Below are 8,973 nucleotides of genomic sequence, written 5' to 3'. Positions count from 1 at the left end.
ATTAACGGACCAAGCTCCGACCTTTTTTACTTCTCTGATGAAAACAATAGCTAGCTACTTTAAAATAAAGCAATGCCGTACGACAGCTTACTACCCGCAATCAAATGGTTCAATTGAACGCTCACATCACGTATTGACAGAATACTTGAAGATGTACACCAACCGGAATGAGGAATGGGACGAGCACATTAAGCCTGCCATGTTTGCTTACAATACATCAGTCCACGAAGGAACCAGCTATACTCCTTATTCCCTAATTTTTGGACATCTTCCCAGAACTCCATCTTCCTCCGTAGTTCCCGAGGACATCACTGAACAGCCTTATCAGGATTATCTCACTAACCTTTTTGAAACTTTGAAAAACTCACAGGGTCTAGCAAAACAAAACTTGATACAATCAAAAGAAAAGAGTAAAACATATTATGATAGAAAAATCAATATTCAAAATTTTAAAGCTAACGATAAAGTTTATTTATTAAAGGAGCCCACAAAGGGAAAGCTAGATGATCAATATACTGGGCCATATAGAATTTTAGAATTATTACCAATGAACAACGCGAGAATAGACTTCCGTGGAAAACCACGCGTAGTTCACGTGAATAAACTAAAATTGTGCAAAGGCACATATTTTATAGATCCGGAATGAAGGAAAACGCAAGGAAGAGAAATTTTGTGAGCGCGGCCTGGACCCCCGGATCCAGTAATTTTAAAATATTTTAAACTTTGTTCTAACGACACATACACACATACTTGACACATTTTGTAACATAAAACAACACAAACAACCCATATTACTCTCGTATTTTATACTTAAATATCATATTTCTATTTTTAAGGGTTTCCACGTTTTGATACTTACCACATTGCTCTCTGGCACATCGGCAATCATAGCGTACGATTGTGGAGGAGCCTATTTGAACGTGACCACTGTGTCCTTGCTTCGATCAGGCGAATGTGACATCGAAGTCGAAACACCTGCGACCGTAAATACATATATACAGCTGTTGCAATTATCAAGTTATGCGCAGACACATATAACGCAATGTAAAATAGAAATCTTAAGAACCATATCTCACTGCGGAATGCACTCGCATATCTCAGCCGTTCATAACGGTTACGCTAGCTACTTGCAGGAAACATCTCGCGCTAGGTGCATTCAGATGCATAAAGAGGGCCTCTTAAAGATAGGAACCGCAGAAATTATTGACGGACTTAAATCGAATCGCACGTATTATAGAAGCGTCACGCTCGCGGGTAAAGTAAACGTAGATGGAACCTGTAAAGGCATCCAATACTCGGACTATTACGGCACATGGGATGACGTGATAGTCCAAGCGACAGTAAAAATTTCTCTAAAAGACTCATACGTACCAGTAAAATTAAACGCGGGAAAAGTAATGTTAAAATCCGGAACTGTTTGCGAACTATCGGACGAATCCTGCATAGACTCGGACGATGGTTACACTTTTTGGGAAGGAATACCCAATACCGCTTGCGGGTTTGAAGCATACGACGTCTTATATGAAGGCACCTCTATTAAATTTCAAGGCATATTAGATCGCCAAAATACCACAATATTCACACTAGAATCTCAAGACATCACTTTTGCACTGACACTAACACGAAGGCACACGATATGCGGTTATACACTGTATGGCACAGAACATCCGAAACTGTTTATTTTTGAAACACAAAAGGGAAACATTTTCAAAGTAAGATCTAAAACCTCTGTGACGAACCTAGACTTATTCACGTACGCAAATTCAAAATTTGTATACGTTGAGAAGTATATGAGGAACCAGATTACTTCTTTATACAAGGATATAATTATACAAAAATGCGAACTAGAGAAACAGGTTATACAAAATACCCTATCTCTTGCTGCTGTTTTACCAGATGAATTCGCCTACCGGGTGATGAAAGCTCCAGGTTACATGGCAGTCACAGCCGGGGAGGGAATTCACATAGTTAAATGTATACCCATAGAGGTTACACTACGGAAAACAAATACGTGCCATACTGAATTGCCCGTTATGTTTCGGAACGCTTCGTTATACATGACACCAAAATCACATATAGTCATAAAACACAGTACACTTAGAGATTGTAATCCTTTACTTCCAGTAATATACAATATCGAAGGAACTTGGCTACAATTCAACCCTACTCCTTCCATGATAAATTCTCCTCATGAAATCAAACCATTAACGAAACTCTCTTGGAAATACCTTGCGCCAAAATCACTAGCCACCAGTGGCATTTACTCCCAACAAGACCTTGACGAATTAAGAGACCACATTATGTTCCCCGCGGAAAAGAACGCGGTTCTGCATACCATCGCTCGAGGCTTTACAGGTCAAACAATACAATCCGATACCGTTTCATTGCAAAATTTATTAGACGAAAATGCGCTGAATAAAATTTATAACAACACGCTAACTAAAATATGGAACGGTTTTACAACATTTGGTGCGGCAACTGCCGGCGTATTCGGCATTTTTATAATAATAAGAATAATAAAGATTGTATTTGACACACTGATTCACGGTTATGCTTTGCATGCGGCATATGGCTGTAGCTTGCATTTACTCGGAGCCATCTGGAGTTCCTTTACACATTTATTGCTATATTTGGCCAATAGGCCACAGCCACAACCAAATGTAATTCCACAGAACCCGCCAGAACAACCGAACATAGAAACTGTACCTAACGCACCAGCCGTCAATGACACACATCCGATACCTATCGTTTATACATTTAGAGACATGCGTGCCAGACTGGATGAGCAAAATTCTCCATGAAATATTTCCACTCCGAAATTTGCACTTAAGGGGGGTGGTGTGACGTCTCAGTCGCACAATTTTATTTTTTTTTTAAACAATAAATTCTCATCAGACTTACTCAAGGGATGCTAATAGAGCAAGATCAATTATAAAATTCATTATAATAACTTGGGAAGAACATATACGTATTTATTAGACACCCTATATAAAACTATACGAGTCAATCATTATGCGAGTATCAGTATATAGGAAGAAAGTTGCTCATTTAGTAAAGAGAGCAATTAGAAATTAGCATTAGTACTTATGTCCGCCCTGTATATGGACTACATACATAGAACACACGTACAAGTATCCATACATATAATCACAAGGTAAAAATTGTATATCGTAACGGAAAACAACGTATAAATATTCTACATCAATATTTCTTGAACACCCGGTATATCAAAAAGTCATGTATCAGAATAGAAGTACGATTTACATATTGCGAAAACTTCAATATCCCCAAGATTTTATACTCACACTCTAGTTTAAGTAGCGTAAGATTATATATAATATTAGAATAATTCAGTATTAATAGAATATTCAGTAGGGAATATTTTATTCCTAAGCATTATAAGAGTTTTAGACTGCGCGCGGAAATGCAAGTCCGCCGTCAATCGATAATCTTAAGAAATGCATGCTGGAAGCTTAAGGCAAAGAGCAATGCAAATGTAATATTATTAACTAAGAACGACGCATCCCGTGACACGCTTTAATTATTAAGTACACAAGCATTTATATATCCACACATTAATATTAAGAATTTTATACCTTTTACACATTATTATTACATCTTTATAACTTTATACGAAATTATACCCGTACTAATACGCTATGCAACGCGTACATGTATTCTATATAACGTAGCATTTTGTAATCGCATTATAGGTAGTAATAAGGAATTAAGCATATAAGAAATAATATTTTATTCAATGCAATATTTTATAAGAGCCTTATACTGTACAAGGTATGCGGACCGGCCGTCGATCGATATTCTTATCCGCCCGCTCGATAAGATTAAGCCGGACAAACAAGTTGGAATGTTGCGAGGGAACGATATAGCTGTCCTTCTCGCACAGAGATCCCTACCAGCGGCTCTTCCACTTGCCATTGCTCCCGCCCATGGGTCTCCCACCAACATCAGGAAGTCTTAGGCGAAGCATAAGAAGAATATCCCACCATCTACCAAGGGCGATCCCACTGCAGCATCTCTCCCACCAACACCCGAAGACCGGAGGAGCTCAGTGAGAGCCGAACATCCAGCATTACTATTTCAAACTTCGAACAGCTAATACCACTAGCTCTTCAACATAGTAGTCCGGTGTACGCATCGACAAGCTCCGAATTCACAGTCATAAGACTCCTATTCTTGTACTTAGTTTCTCTAGCGTTAGCAGACGCTAGTAATATTAATTGCTTAACTCAATTTAAATATAAAATAAAGTGCTTTTATTCTACATAATTCTATCAATTATTTCAACATCTGGTTACCAACTCATCCTGAATTAGCCGTCATTACAATAACTAAGGGCGCTTATCAGTAATCAATTTGGAGGACCAGCTACAGAGAGAATCCATCATATCAATCGTTAACACATATAATCATAAAGGGTAAGAGGGAATATTACTTATTAATTTTACACAATCGTTGACGGGTTATTAGTCTTATGGTCCCCGGTAGACCCGGTGAACTGCAGGGTGACCGAAAAACAAAATAAAATATCTCATTTATAAAGAAAATTTACACTAAAAATAATTAATAAATACTACTCAGATTTATTACTACAATTAGTATTATATGTTCATGTTCTTAAAATAGAGAATAGTTTTTTTTGTAAACTTCGAATACTGGGACGTGACACTATGTACGCAAGTTTTGTTCGTTCGGAACGTCTTAGTTACGTGTCAGTAAGTGAGATTTGTCTAAAATTCTTGTGCAACATCAAGGAAATTGAGAAGATCCGTTTCACGGCATACATTGTTAAAATCGCTATGTACGCTAGTTTTTTTCGGTCGGAACGTCTTAGTTACGTGACAGTAAGTGAGTTTAGTCGAAAATTCTTGCATGACATTAAGGAAATTGAGGATATACGTTTTTCTGCGCACAAAGCTGAGATCGCTATGTACGCAAGTTTTGTTCGTTCGGAACGTCTTAGTTACGTGTCAGTAAGTGAGATTTGCCTAAAATTCTTATGCAACATCAAGGAAATTGAGAAGAACCGCTTCACGGCATACATTGTTAAAATCGTTATGTACGCAAGTTTTGTTCGTTCGGAACGTCTTAGTTACGTGTCAGTAAGTGAGTTTAGCCGAAAATTCTTGCACGACATTAAGGAAATTGAGGATATACGTTTTTCTGCGCACAAAGCTGAGATCGCTATGTACGCAAGTTTTGTTCGTTCGAAACGTCTTAGTTACGTGTCAGTAAGTGAGATTTGTCTAAAATTCTTGTGCAACATCAAGGAAATTGAGAAGAACCGCTTCACGGCATACATTGTTAAAATCGTTATGTACGCAAGTTTTGTTCGTTCGGAACGTCTTAGTTACGTGTCAGTAAGTGAGTTTAGCCGAAAATTCTTGCACGACATTAAGGAAATTGAGGATATACGTTTTTCTGCGCACAAAGCTGAGATCGCTATGTACGCAAGTTTTGTTCGTTCGGAACGTCTTAGTTACGTGTCAGTAAGTGAGATTTGCCTAAAACTCTTATGCAACATCAAGGAAATTGAGAAGAACCGCTTCACGGCATACATTGTTAAAATCGTTATGTACGCAAGTTTTGTTCGTTCGGAACGTCTTAGTTACGTGTCAGTAAGCGAGTTTAGTCGAAAATTCTTGCACGACATTAAGGAAATTGAGGATATACGGTTTCTGCGCACAAAGCTGTGATCGCTATGTACGCAAGTTTTGTTCGTTCGGAACGTCTTAGTTACGTGTCAGTAAGTGAGTTTAGTCGAAAATTCTTGCACGACATTAAGGAAATTGAGGATATACGATTTTCTGCGCACAAAGCTGAGATCGCTATGTACGCAAGTTTTGTTCGTTCGAAACGTCTTAGTTACGTGTCAGTAAGTGAGATTTGTCTAAAATTCTTGTGCAACATCAAGGAAATTGAGAAGAACCGCTTCACGGCATACATTGTTAAAATCGCTATGTACGCAAGTTTTGTTCGTTCGGAACGTCTTAGTTATGTGTCAGTAAGTGAGTTTAGTTGAAAATTCTTGCACGACATTAAGGAAATTGAGGATATACGTTTTTTTGCGCACAAAGCTGAGATCGCTATGTACGCAAGTTTTGTTCGTTCGGATCGTCTTAGTTACGTGTCAGTAAGTGAGATTTGTCTAAAATTCTTGTGCAACATCAAGGAAATTGAGAAGAACCGTTTCACGGCATACATTGTTAAAATCGCTATGTACGCAAGTTTTCTTCGTTCGGAACGTCTTATTTACGTGTCAGTAAGTGAGTTTAGTCGAAAATTCTTGCACGACATTAAGGAAATTGAGGATATACGTTTTTCTGCGCACAAAGCTGAGATCGCTATGTACGCAAGTTTTGTTCGTTCGGAACGTCTTAGTTACGTGTCAGTAAGTGAGTTTAGTCGAAAATTCTTGCACGACATTAAGGAAATTGAGGATATACGTTTTTCTGCGCACAAAGCTGAGATCGCTATGTACGCAAGTTTTGTTCGTTCGAAACGTCTTAGTTACGTGTCAGTAAGTGAGATTTGTCTAAAATTCTTGTGCAACATCAAGGAAATTGAGAAGAACCGCTTCACGGCATACATTGTTAAAATCGTTATGTACGCAAGTTTTTTTCGTTCGGAACGTCTTGGTTACGTGACAGTGAGTGAGTTTAGTCGCAAATTTTTTCATGACATTAAGGAAATTGAGGATATACGTTTTTCTGCGCACAAAGCTGAGATCGCTATGTACGCAAGTTTTGTTCGTTCGAAACGTCTTAGTTACGTGTCAGTAAGTGAGATTTGTCTAAAATTCTTGTGCAACATCAAGGAAATTGAGAAGAACCGCTTCACGGCATACATTGTTAAAATCGTTATGTACGCAAGTTTTGTTCGTTCGGAACGTCTTAGTTACGTGTCAGTAAGTGAGTTTAGTCGAAAATTCTTGCACGACATTAAGGAAATTGAGGATATACGTTTTTCTGCGCACAAAGCTGAGATCGCTATGTACGCAAGTTTTGTTCGTTCGGAACGTCTTAGTTACGTGTGAGTAAGTGAGATTTGCCTAAAATTCTTGTGCAAAATCAAGGAAATTGAGAACAACCGTTTCACGGCATACATTGTTAAAATCGCTATGTACGCTAGTTTTGTTCGTTCGGAACGTCTTAGTTACGTGACAGTAAGTGAGTTTAGTCGAAAATTCTTGCATGACATTAAGGAAATTGAGGATATACGTTTTTCTGCGCACAAAGCTGAGATCGCTATGTACGCAAGTTTTGTTCGTTCGGAACGTCTTAGTTACGTGTCAGTAAGTGAGATTTGTCTAAAATTCTTGTGCAACATCAAGGAAATTGAGAAGAACCGTTTCACGGCATACATTGTCAAAATCGCTATGTACGCAAGTTTTTTTCGTTCGGAACGTCTTGGTTACGTGACAGTAAGTGAGTTTAGTCGAAAATTCTTTCATGACATTAAGGAAATTGAGGATATACGTTTTTCTGCGCACAAAGCTGAGATCGCTATGTACGCAAGTTTTGTTCGTTCGGAACGTCTTAGTTACGTGTCAGTAAGTGAGATTTGTCTAAAATTTTTGTGCAACACCAAGGAAATTAAGAAGAACCGTTTCACGGCATACATTGTTAAAATCGCTATGTACGCTAGTTTTGTTCGTTCGGAACGTCTTAGTTACGTGACAGTAAGTGAGTTTAGTCGAAAATTCATGCATGACATTAAGGAAATTGAGGATATACGTTTTTCTGCGCACATAGCTGAGATCGCTATGTACGCAAGTTTTGTTCGTTCGGAACGTCTTAGTTACGTGTCAGTAAGTGAGATTTGCCTAAAACTCTTGTGCAACATCAAGGAAATTGAGAAGAACCGCTTCACGGCATACATTGTTAAAATCGTTATGTACGCAAGTTTTGTTCGTTCGGAACGTCTTAGTTACGTGTCAGTAAGTGAGTTTAGTCGAAAATTCTTGCACGACATTAAGGAAATTGAGGATATACGTTTTTCTGCGCACAAAGCTGAGATCGCTATGTACGCAAGTTTTGTTCGTTCGGAACGTCTTAGTTACGTGTGAGTAAGTGAGATTTGCCTAAAATTCTTGTGCAAAATCAAGGAAATTGAGAACAACCGTTTCACGGCATACATTGTTAAAATCGCTATGTACGCTAGTTTTGTTCGTTCGGAACGTCTTAGTTACGTGACAGTAAGTGAGTTTAGTCGAAAATTCTTGCATGACATTAAGGAAATTGAGGATATACGTTTTTCTGCGCACAAAGCTGAGATCGCTATGTACGCAAGTTTTGTTCGTTCGGAACGTCTTAGTTACGTGTCAGTAAGTGAGATTTGTCTAAAATTCTTGTGCAACATCAAGGAAATTGAGAAGAACCGTTTCACGGCATACATTGTCAAAATCGCTATGTACGCAAGTTTTTTTCGTTCGGAACGTCTTGGTTACGTGACAGTAAGTGAGTTTAGTCGAAAATTCTTTCATGACATTAAGGAAATTGAGGATATACGTTTTTCTGCGCACAAAGCTGAGATCGCTATGTACGCAAGTTTTGTTCGTTCGGAACGTCTTAGTTACGTGTCAGTAAGTGAGATTTGTCTAAAATTTTTGTGCAACACCAAGGAAATTAAGAAGAACCGTTTCACGGCATACATTGTTAAAATCGCTATGTACGCTAGTTTTGTTCGTTCGGAACGTCTTAGTTACGTGACAGTAAGTGAGTTTAGTCGAAAATTCATGCATGACATTAAGGAAATTGAGGATATACGTTTTTCTGCGCACATAGCTGAGATCGCTATGTACGCAAGTTTTGTTCGTTCGGAACGTCTTAGTTACGTGTCAGTAAGTGAGATTTGCCTAAAACTCTTGTGCAACATCAAGGAAATTGAGAAGAACCGCTTCACGGCATACATTGTTAAAATCGTTATGTACGCAAGTTTTGTTCGTTCGGAACG

The sequence above is a fragment of the Polyergus mexicanus genome, unplaced genomic scaffold (genome assembly GCF_030449975.1).
Source record: "Polyergus mexicanus isolate NDT 795.1 unplaced genomic scaffold, iyPolMexi1.0 SCAF_27, whole genome shotgun sequence".
Taxonomy (NCBI): Eukaryota; Metazoa; Arthropoda; class Insecta; order Hymenoptera; family Formicidae; genus Polyergus; species Polyergus mexicanus.
This window is presented reverse-complemented; position numbering follows the sequence as displayed.